The 24,349-nt window shown below is 41.6% G+C and overlaps 1 protein-coding gene across 2 annotated transcripts in view; it reads right to left on the minus strand.

Annotated features, from left to right (window-relative positions):
• TMCC1 (transmembrane and coiled-coil domain family 1) overlaps positions 1 to 24,349 on the minus strand; it is a 188,384-nt gene that overhangs the window by 155,230 nt on the left and 8,805 nt on the right. For both annotated transcript variants that reach the window (XM_041118724.1, XM_041118723.1), the window contains exon 2: positions 21,274 to 21,332. The gene's annotated coding sequence lies outside the window, so the exon portion shown is untranslated. The remainder of the gene's footprint in view (positions 1 to 21,273; positions 21,333 to 24,349) is intronic.

The following is a 24,349-nucleotide window of genomic DNA, read 5'->3' on the forward strand; positions in this document are numbered from 1 at the left end:
TGCACACTTAAGCAGCTGCATTATAAAACCTGGCATTAGAACAGAGTAATGTAAATCCTTTCTGGGTAAAGTCAAAGTCATATTTGGACTCGCACAAACAATAACAGTACTGATGTCCCATTCACAAAAGCTGTCCTACAGTGCTTATAACCCTAGGGCTCTCGTATTTCATTCTCATGGCTTTGCTCAGCACTTCCTGATAGATGGAGCCCAGCGCAATAGCTGGTTGTCTGTCTGGACATATTCCTTTGCTCTCCATCCATGTCATCTTTGAGTCTGTACGAACCAACACTGAAATGTATTCCATCTTCAGAGCTAGGAGAGGACTGTGCCTACATCATTTGTACAGCTGCTTCCATGTCTACCAACTATCTTGTGCAGTACAGAACGACAGCAGCTGGGCAGCTGGGGTTACAGCAGGAATAGCATTCAACATGGAGAAAATTTGGTGAGAATAAGTATAGAAAAAGAGAGTGATGGTAACAAATGTTTCTCCTAGTGCATGTTTTCATTCTTAACTAAACCTCATGCACTTCAAAAACTTTGCATATTGGTGAGCCAGGACAAATCACATTAATGGTAATTCTATGAACAGTCTGCCATTAGAACCAAAGCTGCTATCAGATTAAATGCCCTCTAAGGAGTATGACCTGTGCGCTCAGATTGTGCATGTAAATCATGCCCAAGACCCTGGCTCGTGTTTTGAACCGTTCTCATTCCTCTGTGTTCCTGGAGTAGAAATGAGCATGTTTTTCTGACTAATGTTGATCATCCACGCGCCGTGTCTTCTTGTCAGTTTTCTGCTTCCACAAAAGACACCCTGAATCCCAAGTCAACAGGCTAAATATCTTTCCTGGTCTGTTTTACAGGCCAAACAGAGCACATGTTTTTTTAGTTCCCATCTATGCTTTCAAAGAAGTTGCTTGCCTGCGAGAATTAGGATGGGTAACCTGTTCACTGCACTCCAGGTGAATTTGTTGCTGTGAGCTACTGCCGAAGTATCTGTCTTGGAGGAAAAACAGATTTAAAAGTATCATAAAGTACAGCTTTTGCTTTCCCAGAGGCTGTATCTTAGTAGTGGGTAAAATGTCACTCATTTAGTGGTGAGTGACATTTTAAAAGCCTTTTCCTTCCCATATATTATTAGTTCAAGTTGTTAAGGAAAAAAAAAGCCTAACTTCAGGAGACAGTGTTTAAGTCATTCAGACCACCCTTAGCCTGTCAGACCCTGAGGTCCTGTATCTCCAGTGAAGAGGGGAACTATGAAATCTCAGCTAAGAATCCAAAATATGAGACTGAGTTCCTACTTACTTTTTTCCATTGACTTTAATGGGTTCAGTGTCCTAGCAGCACTAAATGTATGGTGGTCTGAATTACTTATTACTTTCCTGAATTCAGACAACAAAGCATGTAGTCTAAATATACTCATAGTCCCTGTCCTGTGATTTTAGCACCAAGCACCTGTGGGAAATTATGCCATTTTTGTTCATATTGAGGAGTACGTTATTTTGGGAATAGCCCACCTGATTAGAGCAAAGGGATTGGAACACAACCCCATAATGTAGGTCTATATTAGGTAGCAATAAGTATAATACAACTTTATTTGTCCTCAGATTTTTATATCATAAAAAGTGTTATTTAATTCATTTTTTAATCTATGGCAAACCTTCACTTAAAACTAAAGGCAATTACCCTTAGGAAACACTGGTTTTGGACGTTGTTTTAACACACAAAGAAAACTCAGTAACCAGGCTTGTCAAGTTGCCTCAATGTTGCAGCACCAGAGGCTTTGTGGTCATTCTTACAAATGAGTTGTCCATCAGCCCTTGGCTAATAGTTCTGTATTTTGGGATTCATTTCACCACTAACTTCAGTTTAACTATTTCATCACATTAATTATAACTGCAGCAGAGCCTAAAGCCACAATCAGGTTCAGTTGTGTTATTCACTGTTCAGACACATACTGAAATCAAGGCCTCCTTGGTCCTAGTTAATGACAAAGTGTGCCAGATGCTGGAGGCAGATAGGGCAGGCTGGAGAAAGGAGGACAGGGTAGTCAAAGTTGGAGCATCTCCAGCTAACTTTTGCCTCAGCTGCAGAAAGCAATTCACAGCTCATGTTTCTACTACCTGCAGACCTTATCCATAAATAGGTCTTCCAAATAGGCTGGAACCAGGGACAATTAAGCATTAGAAGTTTGAGAAAATAAAAGTGTTTTATTCCTGGAATTCTTATTCTGCATCTTGCATTTTTGCTAGTTCTAAGGAAAGATTAAGTGCATGATAAACTTGAAGATTTAAATTCTCATTGGCATGCAATGAGAATTTGCAAGCAAGCAAGCAAAAGAAGTTACATTTGGGACATGCCAGAGCTCCTGTCACGACAGCTTACTACATGGGCACCTATGACTTCAACCTGATTCATGCAGTGATGAATGATGTTTGCATGTTCGCAGCCTCTGGGGTAACTGAAGCAACTATGGGTGGCTGGGGTGTGGATCTCATTGCCATAATATCTGAACACCTCCTCCAGATAGGGTGTAGCCCAGAAGGCATAGTCAGCTGGGGGCGGGGAGGGAAACTGCCAGCAGGAAGAATTATGGGGAGAAGCTGCACATTTCCACTATTGGCTCAGACAATTTCATAACAAACCACAAAAATCTTTTCCTGAATCAAGGGAGTAAAATCAAACCAAGGCAATTGAATTATCAAGAACTTCTTGTGGGAGAAAGGGTCAAAACACTACACATGCAGCTGAAAGCTCTTACACCTGCCTGCTACAGAGACAACAGGAATGAACTGTTTCATAAAACCTATGAAGCACAGGTACATAATTTGGATCATGCCATTCTGTGGTGGGTTGACCCTGGCTGGACGCCAGGTGCCCACCAAAGCCGTTCTATCACTCCCCCTCCTCAGCTGGACAGGGGAGAGAAAATATAACAAAGAGCTTGTGGGTCGAGATAAGGACAGGACAGATCACTCACCAATTACCATCACGGGCAAAACAGACTCAGCTTGGGGAAAATTAACTCACTTTATTACAAATCAACCAGAGTAGGGTAATGAGAAATAAAACCAAATCTCAGAACACCTTCCCTCCACCCCTCCCTTCTTCCTGGGCACAACTTCACTCCCGGATTCTCTACCAACCCCCCAGCGGCGCAGGGGGATGGGGAATGGGGTTTATGGTCAGTTCATCACACGTTATTTTCTGCCACTTCATCCTCCTCAGGGGGAGGACTCATCACACTCTTCCCCTGCTCCAGCGTGGGGTCCCTCCCACGGGAGACAGTCCTCCACGAACTTCTCCAACATGGGTCCTTCCCACGGGCTGCAGTTCTTCACAAACTGCTCCAGCATGGGTCCTTTCCATGGTGTGCAGTCCTTCAGGAGCACACTGCTCCAGCGTGGGTCCCCCACGGGGTCACAAGTCCTGCCAGAAAACCTGCTCCGTGGGCTCCTCTCTCCACAGATCCGCAGGTCCTGCCAGGAGCCTGCTCCAGCGTGGGCTTCCCACGGGGTCACAGCCTTCTTCGGGAACCCACTTGCTCCGGCGTGGGGTCCTCCATGGGCTGCAGGTGGATATCTGCTCCACCGTGGACCTCCATGGACTGCAGGGGGACAGCCTGCCTCACCATGGTCTTCACCACGGGCTGCAGGGGAATCTCTGCTCCGGCGCCTGGAGCATCTCCTCCCCCTCCTTCTTCACTGACCTGGGGGTCTGCAGGGTTGTTTCTCTTACATGTTCTCACTCCTCTCTCCAGCTGCCGTTTCTGTCTGTCCCAACTTTTTTTCCTTCTGTCCTAGTTTCAGCTGGGATAGAGTTAACTGTCTTCCTAGTAGCTGGTATGGTGCTATGTTTTGAGTTCAGTATGTGAAGAATGTTGATAACACTGATGTTTTCAGCTGTTGCTAAGTAGTGTGTAGACTAAAGTCAAGGATTTTTCAGCTTCTCATCCCCAGCCAGCGAGAAAGCTGGAGGGGCACAAGAAGTTGGCACAGGACACAGCCAGGGCAGCTGACCCAAACTGGCCAACGGGATATTCCATACCATGGGACGTCCCATCCAGTATAGGAACTGGGGAGGGGGGGCCGGGAATCGCTGCTCGGGGACTAGCTGGGTGTCGGTCGGCGGGTGGTGAGCAATTGCACTGCGCATCATTTGTACATTCCAATCCTTTCATTATTGCTGTTGTCATTTTATTAGTGTTATCATTATTAGTTTCTTCTTTTCTGTTCTATTAAACTGTTCTTATCTCAACCCGTGGGTTTTGCTTCTTTTTCCAAATTTTCTCCCCCATCCCACTGGGTGGGTGGGGGGGGGTGAGTGAGCGGCTGCGTGGTGCTTAGTTCCTGGCTGGGGTTAAACCATGACACCTTCTTAAAGATGTTATCACAGAGACATTACCACTATCGCTGATTGGCTCGGCCTTGGCCGGCGGCGGGTCCATCTTAGAGCCGGCTGGTATTGGCTGTCTCGAACACAGGGGAAGCTTCCAGCAGCTTCTTACAGAAGCCACCCCTGTAACCCCCCCCCCGCTACCAAAACCTTGCCACACAAAGCCAATACACATTCTCACTAAGAAAATCAAGTGGTCAAGCTTCTCTCTTGCCTGCTTTAACACAGCAATGCTGTCAGGCAAATCCTACACTAGCTCTTCCATCCAGCAGTGATGGTTCACGAGGGCAAACTTGAAAGAGGTCTCTTCCACTGACTTGTGAACTCACTGTGAGAAATGCTAGCTAATGACTAAAAATATACAGGTAGAAATGCCTTTTTTTTGCAGCTAAATATGTCTCTTGCTTCTATGGTCACTTCTAAATTAGAACATTTCTTTGCAAGGATAGAATGAGGCAGTATAGACAATTGGGCTGTTAGTGTGGCACAGAAATGTGATTGACTGCTATTGAATTACTATGGTTGAAGAGTGGTTATGCATTCTTGTAGATCTTTCCAGCTGTAAGATAAAACACTTTAGCTTTAAATATGCCAGCATGTATTCCTGGCTCAGCTGCACCCTATCCTACTGTGCAATTCTGGATGGCTATTAAGCTATCTGTGCTTCAGTTTCCCCACCAACAAAACGTAGAAGTACTTCCTGATCAGAGGTGGAAAGAGCTACTCAAGCGCTAAATGTTATTAAGATGCACAGAGTAAAGTGTGCCAACACCACAGAAAGTGCTGGCATACTGCACTTTGTGTATGTGCGGAAGAAAGATGTTCTCTGTAGCAAAGACCTTGCAAAGTAAGTAGGTGATTCAAGGTTGGAGTAAATAGGAATATTCTGTTTAAATTTATCTCTTCAAATCTATATTGTTCTTATCTGTTAAAGAAGGTCCACTGAGCAATGACAATTACAATGCAAATTCAATGTGTAGACTGATGTACAATTCAGAGAAATAGCTCCATATCCAAATTTGATGATGTGCTGTTATTTGATTGAACCTTTGTGGGATTCTTGCCCCATCCTTTGCCTATTCCTGCATATAGACCCCTTTCTAACAGCCGTAGACAGTACAGAGCTCAAGACGCATACAGAATGCAGTCAGCTGTGTATGAAACATAAATTAACTCAATCACATAGTGAGTTAATTTGTGTTACAAGTGAGGTATTCACTGCACAGCAAGCAATACAGTTCAGTTAATGGGCATATGCTTTTGTCTTGATAGGAAACTAAGGAGTTTATCATGGTGCACAAAAAGACTTTCTGATTTCATAGTACTGCAAAGAGATTCACTACACATAAGGGAGTATCTTTTCAGCTTGGCAGAACAGGACCTGGGTGTCCTGGTGGACACCAAGCTGAACACAAGCCAGCAACGTCCCCTTGCCGCAATGAAGGCTAATGGTATCCTGGGCGGCATTAGGCAAAGCGTTGCCAGCAGATTGAGGGAGGGGATCCTTCCCCTCTGCTCGGCACTGGAGAGGCCACACCTGGAGTGCTGTGTCCAGTGCTGGGCTCCTCAGTACAAGAGACACATGGAAACTTTGGAAAGAGTCCAATGAAGGGCCACAAAGATGATGAAGGGACTGGAACATCTCTCCTGTGAGGAAAGGCTGAGGCAGCTGGGACTGTTCAGCCTGCAGAAGAGAAGGCTCGGAGTGGGGGGAGATCTCATCAATGGATATAAATACCTGAAGGGAGGGTACAAAGAAGATGGAGCCAGGCTCTTCTCAGTGGTGCCCAGTGACAGGACCAGAGGCAGTGGGCACAAACTGAAACACGGGAGGTTCCCTCAAACATCGGGAAACACTTTTTCACTCTGAGGATGACCGAGTACTGGCACAGGTTGCCCCCGGAGGTTGTGGAGTCTCCATCCTTGGAGATATTCAAAAGCTGCCTGGACATGGACCTGGGCAGCTGGCTCTAGGTGGCCCTGCCTGAGCAGGGGGGTTGGACCAGATACCTCCAGAGGCCCCTTCCAACCTCAACTGGTCTGTGATTCTGTGATCCTATTACAATTTGTAGGCTCTACATCCCAGCATACAGTTGAAATTTCAAGTTCATGATGTTTCTGACAGATTCCTTCTTTGATAACAGGACCATGCTTTCAGCTGAGACAAGATGTCGGAATGTGGCTCATTCAAATGACTTTTACTGGAATTATAAAGGTGGCACTGCAAAATTGCTCTATTCTAGACAGGTTTCAGATAGGCCATGCTTTTCACACTACTGTTAAAACTCGAGTGCTAGGGCATATAGAATGGTTAAACAGGTCCAGATTTATCTGAATTGTGCCACTACTTTTTGCTATGTGGAAAGTATTATATTTAGGTCAGTTTGCAGTTAGAATTACTTCTTCAACAAGTGGGTCAAGGCCTTGTTTGGAGTATATCTTACAACTTCAATATACACACACAGATCAATGAGTCTGTAAGGAAGGAATCCTAAATTGTCTACAGATAGCTAGCTTAGAGCAGGATTTGCAACTGCTTCTCAATTGTCTGGGCCCAGCGTGCACCAATAGGCATTAATGGTTCCTGAACTCTAAGCTGAGCTCTGTGTTTCCCCTTTCCCCATGGGACTTGCTGCCATTCACAGTCTGGCTGTGAACAGACTTAAAAGCTGATCCTGACTTTTTGATGTTGGTAAACCTGTGGATATGGAGAACCCTGGAAATGCTGGTTTAGAGTTTAAGTGCACCTCATCAATGAAGTCTGCAGAAACACGTCTACACTGCATCCTCAGGGTATTTCGTTCCAGAGTGCCTGTGATCTTCCCAGCTAATAAATGATTTCCAATGTGGTGAAGAAGGAATAAAATATTTTAGCCTTTATGCTGACCAGTAATAAAAGCATTTTTTATCCTTATCTGGTCTGATTCAGGCTGGACTTGCAGCTTATATGTAAAGATTTTCCCAGAGAAAATAAACTAAATGGATTTGAATGAATAGCCTGAAGGTACAGCAGTCTCAGATGTGTGACTCTAGTCAACTTAATGACATCTGATGTTGAACTGCATGAGTTTATGAAGCTCTTCATTTATCTGCCTGGCAGAGGCTTTTTCATACAGCTGGGGAATTGATTGTTGAAGTTGCCAACAATGTTATACCAGAGATTTAAATGCTCATTAAAATCAGAGGTAGTTCAATAATTTACTACTTTCAATCAGGTTTAGATGAAATTCTCATTGTTTTTCATTTTGCCTGTGAGCCTGAGAAATCATGCTGATAATGGATTTTATTAATGAAGAATGCGACAGACTCTACTGGAAGCTAAAGTGGTGACAAAAAGCTCTTTAGACAGAATAATGCCACAGCTTCTCTACATTCTTCTTCTGGAGAAGGAAAGGCCTCATCAGTACATTGCATCTTCTCCCTTTGTGTTTGTTCCCTATAAAGGAGCCCTATTCCTCCATAAGTAAGGAATGCAGTATATATATATGTATAGATTAGAGACAGCCAACATGGCTTCACCAAGCACAAATCATGCCTGACTAATCCAGTGGCCTTCTACAATGGAGTGACTGCATCAGTGAAGAAGGGATGAGCTATGGATGTCATCTACCTGGACTTCTGTAAGGTCTTTGATATGGTCCCCCACAACATTCTTGCTGTTAAATTGGAGAGATAAGGGTTTGATGGATGGAATGTTAAGATGGATAAAGAATTGGCTGGATGGCCACATCCAAAGGCTTACAGTCAACGGCTTGAGTCCAAGAGGAAACTAGTAACAAGTGGTGTTCCTCGGGGGTCCATACTGGGAGCAGTACTATTTAATATCTTCATCAGTGACACAGGTAGTGGGATTGAGTGCACCCTCAGCATGTTTGTGGATGACACCAAGCTGAGCGGTGCAATTGATCTCTAGAGGAAAGGGATGCCACCCAGCAGGACCTTGACAGGCTTGTGCAGTGGGCCAGTGTGAACCTCATGAGGTTCAACAAGGCCAAGCGCAAGGTCCTGCACCTGGGTCGGGGCAACCCCCAGTGTCAATACAGACTGGAGGATGAATGGATTGAGAGCAGCCCTGTGGGATACTGGTGGATGAAAAATGGGACATGAGCCAGCAACGTGCACTTGCAGCCCAGAAAGCCAATTGTATCCTGGGCTGAATTAAAAGAAGAGTGGCCAGCAGGTCAAGGGAGGTGATTCTCCCCCTCTCCTCTGCTCTTGGTGACACCCCACCTGCAGTACTGTGTCCAGCTGTGGGGTCCCCAGTATGAGAAAGACATGGACCTGTTGGAGCGGGTCCAGAGGAGGTCCACAAAAATGATCCGAGGGCTGGAACACCTCTCCTGTGAGGAAAGGCTGAGAGAGTTGGGGTTGTTAAACCTGGAGAAGACTCTGGGGAGACCTTATTGCAGCCTTTCAGAACTTAAAGGGGACTTATAAGAAAGATAGGCACTTTTTACCAGGCCCTATAGTGACAGGATAAGGGGCAACAGTTTTAAACTGAAAGTGGGTAGATTTAGATTGGACATAAGGAAGAAATTTTTCACAATGAGAGTGGTGAGATACTGGAGCAGGTTTCCCAGAGAAGTTGTGGGTGCCCTGTCATTGGAGGTGTCCAAGGTCAGGCTGGATGGGGCTTTGAGCAACCTGATCCAGTGAAAGATGTCCCTGCCCATGACAGGGGGTTGGACTAGATGATCTTTTAAAGCCCCTTCCAACCCAAAGCATTCCATATCATATCATCTTCTGCCAAAATATGGACAATGTGGAGATAGGTGATCAGGTTAAAAACCTTCACAGTGAACTGAGAGAGAAGTTCAAAGCATCCTGGGTATACCTACATGGCATCACACATGAGCCAACTATATTCACACAGCTCAGATATAGGCTAGTATAACCTGCTTCTTATGTACAGTTAATTGGATTACAGTTATTCTCTCATTGCCTTCAAATTAGAAACTTTTCTGATCTCTTTTTGTGGAGGTCTTCTGCTCTTACTGCCCTTTTACAGTGCCTTTCATGATACTGTAGGTTTCCGAGACTCCCAAATAAATGACAGCTTTTTTCCCCCCAGAAGCTTTACACCAATTAAACAGCAGAACTCCCACTCGGAGGTGAGGATACATCCTGATATTAGAGGAACTGATGTTCACCTCTGAATTTTACAGTCAGCTGTTTTGCATTTTAACCTATTCCATGACAAAAACAGTAACAAAAACATATGTTAAGTGATACGTGTTCTCTCAGAAGCCTGGTGTAACTATCTTCTCCATAAGCAGAGCTAGATTATCTCATTAAATGTTCTTATAAACAGTAAACGTGGTTCCTTGAAGCAATAAGACTTTTTTAAACAAAGCAAGGCACAAGCAGATGTGAGGCAGGCACATTCCTACCACTATTGTTTTAAAGCAGCAATGCTGACAGCTGGAAAAGTAGCCAAACAAACCACGAGTAGAATTTCTAAATCATACTTGCTTGGGCTGACAGCTGTAACATCCCACTGTGGAAAAACTGCACCTGTGCAATAAGCAAGACTACTGATAATCAAATGAAGGAAGAAAACAGCACACGGCCTTCAACTGTGTCAAGTGGGGGCATGCTCAGAATACAAGAGGCTAAAAATAAGTCATTACTCAAGCTCTTCTGTGTTAATAGATGTTTTCAGGTCAGCTCAGATAAGACCGGATTCCTGCATTTTTGCTAATGAATAACTGATCAGAAAAAACACAGACCCAGTATGAATGCAAGCCTGAACATCTGGAGATCAACTGTGAACACTTCGGAATTCAGAAGGTTTCAGTCAGGACTTTTAGTTCAGGACCACTTCTAATACAAAGGCATTAGTGTTACAATCAAGAAATATGCAGCCAGGTTCTCTTAGCAATCTAGGCCAGACTTTCAGGTAATCTGGAAATATATTGAAAATAATATCTGGCAAAACTAACTTTACTGGCAAACCAACCCCTTTCATCCTTGCTCTTGAATGCATTTCTTTTCTACAGGTGTGAACGGATAAAAGTTAATCGGATTCTTTTCATGGGACGTGGTTATATTCCCTTAGCACTACGTTACCAATTTTTCGGCAGACTAAACCTTAGTTTTTAGCAATAGGGGCTAACTTTGCTGTGGGTTTATTGCTATGTTCTTTCCCATTTTCATTTGTTACCAATTTGCATGCTGCCTTCTTCCTTCTCAATAACCAGAGCTCTAGAAATTCTGTGGAAGCATCGATTTAATTTGTTGTCTGACATTTTAATATCACCCTCAGACTATGGTACAGAGAATTAAAAAAAAATAATCTGTCAAATAAAGCATACAAATTGATGATTAGAAACAAGGCAGAAACCTCCATGGATTTGGCCAAACATGAAACTGGAATAAAAAGATAGAAAGGAACCTGATATCTGCTTCCAACAATAGTCTGCATCCTCACAAAGCCATGGAGTCACTTGCCCTTAAAAAGACCAAAGAGGCCATAACACAGCAGCATGGGAAAGGTAAATTCCATCTCTGTCAGCCAGTCTGCCTGTTCCCCTTAAGTGGTGATGTTGAGGCTGCTCTTGCAAGGGTTTCTGTGCAAATGCAGACCCACACTAAGCGAACATCCTGCAAGCAAGGAAAACTTGCACAGTTTGAGAGAAGAGGGCCTCTGCAGACTTCCTACGGTGTGAAGTGATCATATTAAGTTCTCAGTTCAGGTCTACGAATGCTGTCCATGAAGGATCTACCTTATGAATCCCAGGTGTCTCCAGATGAGAATTGAATCAGACCTTCATGCTTCAGGAAATATCTTAGATCTGACATTGCAAGGCTTTAATCAGCAATTGGCAAGTTCACCTGCAAATGAAACTATGTTGGCTCATTGCTCATCTCATGAACTTTGAAACATCCTCAGACATACTAAATTATGTGTTTAATATGTTCTAATTGTTAATATGCTCTTATATGTTCATATGGCACAAAAATTCTTGCTTTAGAAGATGTAGATCAGCACGGCTATCTAGCCTGGGTATGGTGTGCCAGTCTAACTATTCTGCCCTGGTTCCTGACTTGTTTTGTTCAAATCTAACCCAGAAATTTTTGAACAGTGCTCCATTGCTGTTTGTTTGGGGGTTTTTGTTTGGTTTTGGTTTTTTTTTCCCATTAGATTGCACATAAAGGAATATTTGATGCTTGAATCTAATCTGAAAACAACCTGTGATTAAAAAAAAATTAAAAAATCTAATCCCATTCAGAACACCAGTCAATATGCTTAATGAAAAAGCATAAGCTGGTTTTCTCAGGAAGATGAGAATATTACTGATCTGCTGGTTTCATCTGTAAATAGATATAGTGGACTGTTAAAGAACCTTTTTAGAGGTATCAGTCTGAAAGAACCAATTCAGTCATCCTTGTGAACTCTGCTGAGATTCAGGAAATACAGAAGGGCATTGAAAGCAGGAAAAAGCAATAATTTGCTGCGAAGAACAAAACAGAGTCTATTATTATATCTCTCTTGGCATGAGGTGCATTTCTAGAAAAGCTCATTGCAGTTTCCAGTTATATAGATACCTCTTATCCCATACATGTAAATAATTTAGAGAAATATTGGCTCAAACCTCTTTGGAGGCTCAGCACTGAAAATTACATCTGTTGATATCTGAAAGCACAATAAAAATAAAATAGGAGTGGAAGGGTGGAGCTATCATAGGTAGCCATATATCAGAAACAGGTTTATTTATTTATATTTAGGTAATGGAAAAATACCCTTTCAGCTTGAGTGGATGTGATGCATACAGACGTTAGGAGGTTACTGTTGTCTACCTGTTTGCTACCTTTCCCTAAAAGTTACTGCCTCTCCAGTAGAGCTGCTTTGTAGTCATCTGTGCACTCTTCTCCCACATCAGCACAAAGCCAACGAGTAATTCGGCTATTTTCATTGGTACTGAAAGTCTAACCCTTACTCTACAATCACATCCCTGTGAAATTCTAATGGGCCTATCACTTGTGAACCAAGTATTAATCCTTAGCTTCCATGTATGGTTACATGTTTGGGAAGTATTTTTAAATTATAGACTGTAAATTATTGCAAAGTGCCTTAGTATTCCCAAAACTATGCTAAATATATTTATTTTTGTAGAACTTTTTAAGTGGTATGTTGTGCCAAGTGCCCAATGATTAAATATTAAATACACATTCACACATCTCAGGTTGAGCCTGTATGAATGGAGGTGCAATTTGACTCTGTTCTGCCAAATAGGAGTTGCATTACAGCTTAACATTCAGGATTGCTAAATCCCTTTGCTTGGTAACAAGAACCATGTGACGTTGCACATAATCATTAAGAATGTAGCATGGTTGGATGTCCTTTTAACAGTAATTTGAGGAACATGTTTTAAATGCTAAGGTGTGGCTAAATTCACATTTAACTGCCATTTTAATTATTTTGCATTTTATTAATTGCTCACAGATTGATTCAAATTTAATTATTACTATTTGGATGAACCTAATAATTAGTTTTTAATGCCTGCTTAATGGTCTTGCCTGATGATTTTGACCTGCTGGCCATTCTGCATGCTCCTGTTTCAACTGAATTAGAACCAGGCCTTTCTTATAAAGTGAATAATTTGTGAGAATAACCTTTGCATGGTTTCATTTTCACATTGTAGATCTGTGTGTCCCCTTATCAGCCTGCTCAGTTACTATGTTTTTACAGCCAGGAAGCTATTCAAGGTGAAAGTATGGCCACCCTTTGATGCTTGTACTCTCTGTTTGCCTTAGTTTTTTCCTTCACTGAGGAATTACTGTGATGGCCACTGAAACCAGGATCAACGCTGACCTATCTGGTGATTCTCGCTCCTTCACAGCTCAAGAGGAGGTTGATAAAAGCAAGTCCTCAAGGAGTAAAACCAGGCTCCATATGGTCCTTTTCAGCTTGCTGAAGTACAAGCAGGCCAGTCACTGGGCCTGCAATGATCAGAGCAGAGGGGAAAGGTAGAGAATTACTCTCATCTGGTGGAAGCAGCAAACAGGGAAATGTCAGGTATCTGTTTACATGTTCCTCCTAAAGCACTCAGATGAGAGACTGGAAGGTAGGCTGTTGAGTCATTGTTTGTGAAAGCAGTAAATCCTGCCGGGTACTGTTTTGCTTTGCAACATCTAAGTTTCCTATGTAAGTCTGTCTTGTTGCTGCTGAAACTCCAGAGAACACAAATTATCAGGCAATCAGGAGGAAACTATGGCCATGGGGAAAGCAAAACCAACCAGCACAAGGATCCTTTCTGGGCTGATTAATGACTTGTAGCAATTACTCACTTCATACAAATGCTCAAAGGATATTAGAAGTGAATATTTTCTAGTTCTACCAGATTTCAGATAAGCAACCGCTGTATTCCACAGGCAGGAAATTAACCCTTAAGCTTGAGTTGAAAGTAAACTATATATTTGAATAAAAGATGTTACTCCTATTTTGCTGCAACAGAGTAGTACAGGCAAAGGGACTTTGCTGGATGATGCTGGACAAACAGCAGCATCATTAACAGGTATAATTTTGTTTCAATTAACTTATGGGTCTGATCCTGACCTTAAACTGGGCAGAACCAGCACTTCCTGCATAAGTCCTGATGAAGGACTGCTAAATGCGGCTCTGCGTGCCTCCAAACAGGGTCTGATTTGACTACTGAACTATTTTCTATCAGTGTGGCACCAGTGTCTCTCCTGATGCTCTAGAGCGAGTGTGACAAGGAGAAGAATCAGCCCAAGAAACACTGCTGAAAGATATTAAACCTAACTTCTAACACTGGTTATTCCCAGTATTTACTTCTAAAAGAGAAAAATGCAGCTAACTCAGTATACCTGCTACGCAGCCTCTGCCAGCAACTGTCAGACAGACGCTTCATGTTTCTGCATTTTCAAGCTTTTCTTGCACTTTTTGTCTCCATTTGAACACTTCTGAGACACCTAAAGGAGTGTCTTGAGTGACTTAAGTCTGAGAATCACAGATACAAACCAGAAGCTGATAATTTCCTTGCAATGTCAGTACAGTCAGGTCTTACAGCTGACACTGAGGGATTCCTTGGTGTTTTCTGAGCTGTTCTTTCACCACTGCTAAATTTTCTTACTCTAGATTTCAGTTTTTCTGCAACTTCAATCAAATGTTTAGTTTTATTTAATCTGATTCCTCAAAACAAAACATTTCTCACTATGTTGCTCTTTCCCTGAACAAAGAAATGCTTCTAGAGCTCTAACAGAAAATTGAAATTGGAATCTGACTACTGTGATCATTTAGGTAGCTTATTGACAGATGGCTGGCTAGTGTTGTCTTCTGCAGCCAGAGTTCGACTTCAGAGCTGTAATGTAAGGAGAGAGGAGGCAAAAAGGAAGCAGGAGGCAGTATACAGAGAAAGGCAGAGAAAGGGGGGAGTCATAGCTGGGAGGAGATTTGATGGCACTCAAAAAAGCACAGCTGTATCTTGTGATGTTCAATTTGGGATCATGCATTTCATTTCTAATACAGCCCGAAAGGTAATTACTCAACTTCTCTTTTATTGCAGCTTTCACAATCTCACATTATTTTACTGCTCTTTCTGATATTGACTGATACCAGACCCACAGGAGCAGCTGAAACACTTGGATCAATGCCAACTCAGACCTGTTACAACCTATGGCTTGTCTTGCTTAGAAGAGATTTAAAAAACCAAACCAAAACAAAAAAACCCCAGAACAGCTCCCCAAGAATGAAAAGCACATCTGGATGCTGAAAATTTAATAAAACAGGGACAATATTAATTTATACCAGCTAAAGATGATATAATGGATATAGGTCCCATTTGCTTCACTGGGCTCTGAATAGCGTAGCAGCACTGGCAAGTACAATTCTCTGAAAAGTACCTCATTAGCTCTGTCAGCCTGCCACAGCTGCTACAGACCAAATCCTGGAAAGAAATGCCACTGAACAGAGGAGTTGCTGTTGTCTACCGGATAGAAAATTTACCCCAGGCTGGACCAGAAACAAATAATAAACTATTTCCTATTCAGAAGCAAAAAAAAAAAACAAAACCCCAAACCCTAGACTTCTAGCCTCATGCTATTTAATCTTTATCTTAATTTTTAAAAAAATTAAGTAAATTCATCGACAATATAAATCCATTGAAATTATTGCCTGAACCCCAGCCCTGGTTCAGTCTCGAACCTGAAATCAAGGGAGTATGGACAGGGAGAAATTTCATTCTGCTGGGCTATCAAACATTGCTGGTGCCAATTTAAAATAGAGGATTTACCAACTGCTGTAGCATCCACTGAACATGCTTAAATGAGATTTCTTTGTGAGGAAACTTATTCCAGAGTCTTCTAAGATTTACAAAACTGTTATTTTTCAGCATCACTACAAAAAACTCTGAGACTAGACATCAACTTTAGATTTTTTTTTTGCCCCATATTGCAACAAAAATAATAGGCAGTCACTTCATGAGTCATTTGTTTATCTCAGTGCCTTTGAAGCATGGATGTGATCAAGAACATTAACATGTTTTCTGAAGCAGAAAAACATTAAATAACCAAAGACCTTTAGCAACCTCTAGCGATATCAAGTAAGATGATACAATATCGCTCATGTAACTTGATCTTTTCACTTGGGTTTCCAGTAGATAGCACCTAAATTCTGCTAAAATCACAGACTTATTCTCGATCTGTACTACTTCAAGGGCTGAAGTTGGTTCACATGCTGTCGTAGGGCTCTGCTTTCATTCTCACACCCAGAAAGAGGGGACAGTTGTCAGACATACCTGGCACCTAGAGGCTGCCACTGTTACATGTATTGTCAGATCTTCAAAAGACAAAAGTGCCCAAGACAATGACTACTTCAGCAAACCTGGCTACTTCATTTGTGTCTAAATGGGAAAGATAAACCTTTGAAAATTTCATCACATACCTGTCAATTCATGATCATTAATTTGTTTGTAATTTTTTGTGTTGTCAATTTGCCAGGCAGTTGAGAACTCTAAACACCAGAACTTAGTGGTAACAAAACTGTTGTAGTCCTGCAGACTACTAAATTATTATACTAGGAAGGTCCAAACAATAACACCATGTAATCAGGATTCTGAAGCAGAAGTCCAAATAAGCCATGATTTATTGTGTAATCAGATACTGCTTTACTTCACGGTCCCCAAACTCTCTACTACTACACATCACTGACCTTGTAATTAAGTGGTCTGCAGCTACCAGAAGGTAAAAGGACTTAATAACCTTGCAATTTTAGTCCGCTATAGAATGAGTACATTGCACCTGGCTTGACTGGCAAAACTGGCTGCTTTATACAAGCCAGGAAAAGGATTTGCTAACTCAGAGCCAGTTTTACCAATAGTTCTGTAGACACAGTCCTCTGTATCTACTGCTGTACTGGGTCTGGCTGGGATGGAGTTAACACAAGTACTAAGCAGTCTGCTATGTCCAAGTGCTCAGAAGGTGGCAACTGCAAGACTCTCCTCTCTTGACTTGATGTCATTTTACATATATCCTGTATGAAACTCCCTATGTAAGACCAAGTTAAAGTCTACTTTCTGGGGTAACAGCAGTTGACAGGTTCTAGCCCCCAATAAGACGGATGTTCAGTTTTGCTTCTGGAAGGCAAAATCCACATTGTCTGTCATCAACACAGGGTGTCTAGCAGTTTAAGTGGAGAGTTTAACTTTTTCTTGGGACTCCTGCACACAATATATTTCTAAGTTAGGCACCTATCTCACACTACAGATAGGAAACAGAAATGCAAAGTGTAAATGCCTTTAAGCAGCTCTCTGCAAGATCATCTCTGTTCTTAAATCTACACAAGGTCTTATACCAGTCTTTACCCAGGAGCCTTAGACAACCTTTTTACTATCGGTAAACCTGGACCCTGAACCTGGGGTGATGTGCTCATAGGCAGAAATGATGAGGGATGTACAGAACTCTTTATTCTGCAGAATTCTGTAAACATCTCATGCTTAGGTATATCAGAGTTACTCCTGTCTGTCAGAGAGGTGACAAAGGCATACGTAACTAAGGCCAGGGCAGCGCGCTGGGTTGAAGTCTCCAAATTATTTTCACAGCACCATGTTAAAGAGCAGCTGAACCACCACTGATAGAAGCAAACTTCAGCTGGAAATGTGAAATACTTAATATAAACCAGTTCCGGCTGAACTGTGTAATACTCAGACACGGGTATCATTAACTTCGTACCAATTTAGCAGTGTTTTTCAGTTCTCCATTACAGGCTGTATTGACCAATGCTATGTACCTTCAAGTAAAGAAAACTGCTACATGCTTTCTTCCTTCTCATGCAAATATGTGTTTACACGACTACTTTGCTCAGTACCTGGCCCCATACAGAACTGAAAGTGATTCTAATGAAGATGGAGTTACTGTTTTTCAATAAAAGCACAAGTAGTTGTAAAAGGTCAATAAGATTTACTCTGGTGTTGGCTTAGAGATCATTTGTTATTCAAATGACAAAGGTACTATGTTTACGAAGTACACTTAGTGATCAATGGTACTACCTGTTTATCAGGCAATCCTTGGCATTTCCATAATTTCTCCATGCAATAAGACTTGAGCTTCGCTTACTCAACCCAAACAGCAGAGGCTCAGCAATAATCACAGATTATTGCTGAGATCTTCCAGAAAGTATTTTAAAAACACTCTGTCAGTTTCTTGTTCTTGATGAGCCATTTCAAATGTCAAATGTTGGGTTACATTTTTGAATAATAGCTACAAAAATGTAATGTTATGAAAGTTTTAACTCCGCATCTTCCATGATGGCCTCTGAATCAGAGTAATGGAAATGCAGGTCGAAAAAGGACTTCTAAGAATATTTTTTTACTTTTTCTAGTTGCTTTACTTTTTTTGTAGTTTCTAGATCTATAAGCATTTTCTAGCTGACCTATAGATCATCACAGAGCAAATTTAACAAAAGGATTGCTTTTATTAATGACTTTTTACTCATCCCTTTGAATTCATTCTAAACCCTGCATTGTCTCATACCACAAGTTGAAAATCACTGATGCATTACAGCTATCTCTACATTCACGAATATGAAGACAATCACCAGCCATTCCAGGAGTGCATTCTAGAATTCCATAATACCATTTAGGTGCCAATGTAGAACATTTCAAATCTGACAGCAGCTATAGACAAGGAAAGAAAGACATCTGGAGGAGAAAACTGTTTATTAAAGTCATCAGTGGTTTGTAGAAAGAATCCTGTGAAATTGCTCATTTAACAGGATGTTACATTGTTGTTTATGGGCCAAGAAAAGCGTTGGTATCACAGTCACACCAAAGCTTCACTGGCGTCCAATCAAACACAACTTTTCTATTTACCATTTTCTTGACTTAAATTTGCGTACCAGGCCCACCGGGCTTGGTGAATTCTACTTGCTTCCTAAAAAAAACCCCAACTATTAACAACACTTTTGACTTCTCTTGTCACGATCCGAGACCTTCAAAGCATGTCACAAGCATCAAAAGTCACTGTATTGTATCACTATCACTTATTTGTGGACAGGGAACACAAAACTCAGGTATTTAAGGGTCTACCTAATTTCAGTTACCATCTATGAAAAGTCTGACTCTGATTTTAACTACAGCTGGATTTCTGCCTTAATGCACCACTAAGAGTCACAGAGCAATTCAATGGGAGAGACAGAAATAGAATACAGCTGTCCCAATTCTCAGACTCCATTCTAACCAAATGACCATGTGGGCTCCCAGCTTGATGCTTATAAAAATACACCAGCTGCTGAAGGTTGCATCTGCAAACCATTCTCTAACTGCTTTTAACTGCTTTTAAATGTATCTTCGTTCATATTCAGGCTCAGCTGAAAAGGCCTGGGGGGAAGGCAGTGACAGAAGACTTGAGAAGCATATAGACTTTGTGCCTCACAGTATTCTCAGCAGAAGCAGGTATCAAATGACTCAAGGAACTTTTACTCCAGTGCTACATGTTCATTCACTCACCTTCCCTTGGGATGCAGAGAGTGTGCCAGCTGGGCAGATGTGAAGAGGAAGCCACAAGAAGATCACAGAAGCCATTTCTAAAAGCCAATATTAGTCCTGGTCTCAGCATATACCTCACCAGTCACGTACATGCCTTTATTGTCCCATAAAGAATGACGTCCAATATTTGGCCTATAGAACAGCTTTAGTTATAATGGCAGCTGAATACCCACTGATTCTCACTTCATGTTATTTGCTTGTAAACAAACCCATTAAGCACCAGTGGAAAAGTCTATTGTTATTACAATGACTATGAAAGTTATAAAGATGCAAATTACATAAAGGTCTTTGTCATTATGTAGCTAGTAGTACAATATGAAAATCATCTTACTTGAACAAGTGGTTGTGGGGATCTTCTTCCTCTCACCCCAAGTCTCTCTGTTGTGCATCAAGCTTCATGTAAATGACTATGAATGATGGGCAGGGGAACAGTTCTAAACTGAGTACTCTGTAAACTTCCCTCATATTAACCAGGCAATTCACTCAGTCCTCCAAAGAAGGGACTTGCTGACCTATTGTGCTCTACACAATGTGCACATCTCGGCACTGTATTATACCTCTGGTGGCTTCTGTGGTTAGCCAAGTACAAGCTGTAGCATTTCCCAGTTGATTTCTAGCCACTAATCCATACCTTTGATGCACTGAAAGCTTGGATTTTAAGTAACAGCTTCCAGTTTCACTGGTGCCATCAGTGATGGGTGCAAGTGATTGTCCTAGTTTCAGCTGGGATAGAGTTAACTGTCTTCCTAGTAGCTGGTACGGTGCTATGTTTTGAGTTCAGTATGTGAAGAATGTTGATAACACTGATGTTTTCAGCTGTTGCTAAGTAGTGTGTAGACTAAAGTCAAGGACTTTTCAGCTTCTCATCCCCAGCCAGCGAGAAAGCTGGAGGGGCACAAGAAGTTGGCACAGGACACAGCCAGGGCAGCTGACCCAAACTGGCCAACGGGATATTCCATACCATGTGAGGTCATGTGCAGTATATAAATTGGGGGGAGTGGGGGTGGGGGGATCACTGCTCGGGAACTAACTGGGTGTCGGTCGGCAGGTGGTGAGCAATTGCACTGCGCATCATTTGTACATTCCAATCCTTTCATTATTGCTGTTGTCATTTTATTAGTGTTATCATTACCATTATTAGTTTCTTCTTTTCTGTTCTATTAAACTGTTCTTATCTCAACCCGTGGGTTTTGCTTCTTTTTCCCGATTTTCTCCCCCATCCCACTGGGTGCGGGGGGAGTGAGTGAGCGGCTGTGTGGTGCTTAGTTGCTGGCTGGGGTTAAACCACAACAGTGATAGAAATAAAAAGTCCCTAACAATTCTCTTTGCCACATGCTTCGCAGACACAGTGGCACTAATGTACAGTACCAGAAACTGTAAACTGTATCACTATTATTTGCTAAGACCTTCCCATAAATGGTCCATGCTGGAATCAGAGAGGAAAAACTCCAGTTGTCTTCATCCTGCTGGTAATGCCAAGTGACTAGCTTTCTTATAAGCCTGTCCTTACAAAGGGGAAGAAATCCTTGCCAGGATAAAATGACTGTCATCTTTCTTCCAAGTCCATTTGAAACACTGCAGCAAAGCTTACAAATGAACTGTAACCTAGCCCTGATTAGCTTGATGATGATCTACAGCTACCAAAACTCTTTATCATATTTATACGCCCAACATAACCAACATGATTACTCCATCCCTCAACTTGCTCAATCACTTCATACACCTATAGGTGTATGTACATACGTATGGTAGGTGTATGTATATACACATATGTAGGTGCACATGTAGGTGTGTGTATATACACCTACACTTCATTCTAACTCTCTTGGCATGGACAGTTTCAGTTTTACTTCTGCATAGTACTTACCATAACGGGATTCTGATCTTCACTGTTGCTGTGCTACAGGACTCCTAAAAACCAGTAGCCTAAAAGATAAAATTACTAATCTTACTGCAGGAAGAATAACACATGGTGAGCAAATTTAAGCCCTCACAAAATGAGCAGACGCAATAACTTAGTAACTACTAAGAACAATAAAGCCACTAGAAAAAAGTCAGGAACAGTTCATTAGTAAAAAAAACACACATAATGCATATGCATACTCACAGGCACACAGAAACAATAGAGGGGAAGGGAGCAATAAATGTTGAACTAAATGTTATCTATTTCAACCAGATCAGCTGATATGGCTGGTACCTGAAATTAACTTTAGTAACACCACATCCCTGTTCAAAATTCCTCTCTACATCTGATTCCAGGTTGCACCTCCATTAAGAATAGCTGCTCTTGGGTGTTGTGTGTAGGTAGGCATAAATGCAGCTGCCTTGCTGATGTGATCCTGTGACTGGCCCTGTCTCCCTTTCTTACCAGACCAACATAGACAACTTGAAGGCAAATCACATTTGCACTGCATCCTTAAAGCAAGGCTTGGGGTCACTTTACTGAATAATTTATACAAATGAACAGCTGTCTTTCACAGCAACTGAAAGCAACAATAAGAAATAAAATTCTTTAATTTTAAAAGCTGTTATAGAAATGTCTGAATTTCAAGAGGAAGATGCTCTACAGTCAGACACAAGGGCCAGTTCTGCAACTTTTCATTCTGCTTTTACTCCATTTTCTTATTTGTGCTCCTACTGCCATCTCTGATCTCTAACCATTGGGCATGCATTTGTATGTCAAGCCTTCAGGAGCTTCTAAGCCTTGTATCTTTGACACCTGAACAAGCAGGGACTGGCAGGTGGGATTTTCAAATATGCTCTGTGCTGATTGCTCCCAGTGAACTTGAAAGGAGAACTAGCTGCAAGCTGAGGATTGGTGACTTTAAAATCCAAATCAGCATTTTCAAACACTTTGCGCCAAACACTAAATCTATTATCAACTCTTCTCTGGCTCACAAATTTGCTCCCTTTCACACCCAGTTATGGCTTCTCTTTGATAATTAGAATATGTTAGCAGCAAGTGTAAAGGAACAGCATAGAGGAAACAAATTAGCGTGTTACTCTTTTAATTGCTATGGGAAGTAGTGACCTCCTATTTACAAACATCTAACTGACTTCGCAAGTTACTTGACAGTGTGAATCAGACTTACTTCTTAACAGGAAGCTGGATGTCCACCATTTCTATCATACCACATCAAATTTCCCTTAATCTCTTCTTGCTACATCATGAAACTCACCCCAGCTTAAAAACAGTATTTTGGCAAGGTATAACGAGCTGTAAATTTGCTTTGTCCAATGACTAATTCCCTGTTGGAAGTGAACAAGAATCTCTTGAGTGCTGTCATTAGCAGCTGTGAAAAAACAATAGGCTGGGCAGCTGGGTTTTTTTGGTGCCTGGAGGCATAGGGTCTTGCTTGTTTCATTAAGTGACATTATTTGGTTTGAAAGATCCTGGACTGTGCCTGAAAAAAGAGACAGGGCACAGTGATACTTTTTCTGAAGATGGCCACTTTCTTCCCAAATCACAGGGTTCTTTTGACTAGAAAACTACAGAAATGACCCTGCATAAACATTGCAGAGATAATTACAAAATAAAGAAACATTACAGTGAATCCATTGAGATCTTTAATTCCAAACTGCCACCATCCCAGAAGGAACAAACTGTGAGTTAGACTGACTCTTAAGTATACAATTAAGCCTGTCAAGTTCTGACTCCATAATATGCTGTTTAATATTGAAAAGTCTGTCAGAAAACCAGTATGTGGGATTAATGTCATAATGCTTTGGTTTTGCTTCCTCATGAAACTATAAAACAATTTAGCTGATATAAGCAACTTGTTATTTATACTCCTTTTGGCAGCAGTTTTAATGCTATGTGGGATACTCCCCCTTCCCTCTAATATAATAGCCTTCCATGGCCTTTATGGATTTAAATCAGTGAGGGAAGCTACATGTGTTCCATGTGGAATTTATTCAGTAATTCTATTAAGAGCTTCCCTGCACAGAAATTAATGTTCTCATCTCATTCAATACTCATCCTATTCATTACTTAAAACAGAAGACCTAATCTCTCCCTATATTAAGTTTCCTCAAAGGATTTTCTATTAGTTTCAAGGAATTCAGAAGATGAAGCTTCAACACTTCTGTGTTTGCAAAACTATAAAACTCTGGGGCTTACAGTTAGAGCAGAATGTTTTGCCATTTCTGGAATTTTTGAGAAGGAGGGTTGTCAATTTAAAGTTACAGAGCCTTCAAAAGAGGCCCTTTACTGTTGTTTCTCACCATTTTCAGGTCACACTTCAAGTGACATTCAGCATTAGCCAGCAGAGCTTCAGTGATTTCACCAGATTCTCTAGACCAATTCATTCACCTGGCTCTAACTAGCAGCTACCCCCAAAAGGCTTCAGAGCTCAGATCAGAAACAAGTATTTCACACCACAGGTGCCTGCACTAAGCAACAGCAGAAGCACCACGGCTGGGGCTTGGTGCTGGAACAGAGAACATGGTAGAGGAGTTGCCTTCATTTCCCCTCCTAGATTTTATATTCCCAGTTACTGAAAATGAATGGAAAATCTGTTATCATTCCTCAATGGTGCTGTTCTTTGATGAATCGCAACAAAGCCAACTGGGCTGTGACCTGTGATGTGCTGTGCTGCTGACTATCATGAAGCTCCTCTAATTGGGTATGTCTGCTACAAAGGGGCTCACTTATGCTAATGCTGGCTATGACTACAGCGGGCTGCATTTCTAAAACTCAGTCCACATATCATTAAATCCACTGAATACTATCTAGGCCCGTTTACTTAGCAAAGGATTTTTGAGGACTAGGTAGATACAACTTGTTTGGAACCCTGCCTCCAGCAATGATTAATATTTAATACAAGATTTGTAGGTTAGGTATAATACCTTTTATTATAGTGGCTTCTATCACTGGGAAAAGCTGACAATTTTGGGGGATCATAAGTCCTTTTTTAGTCCTAAGAAGAAAGACAAACTTTCAG

Source organism: Aquila chrysaetos, chromosome 20 (assembly GCF_900496995.4).
Source record: "Aquila chrysaetos chrysaetos chromosome 20, bAquChr1.4, whole genome shotgun sequence".
NCBI lineage: Eukaryota > Metazoa > Chordata > Aves > Accipitriformes > Accipitridae > Aquila > Aquila chrysaetos.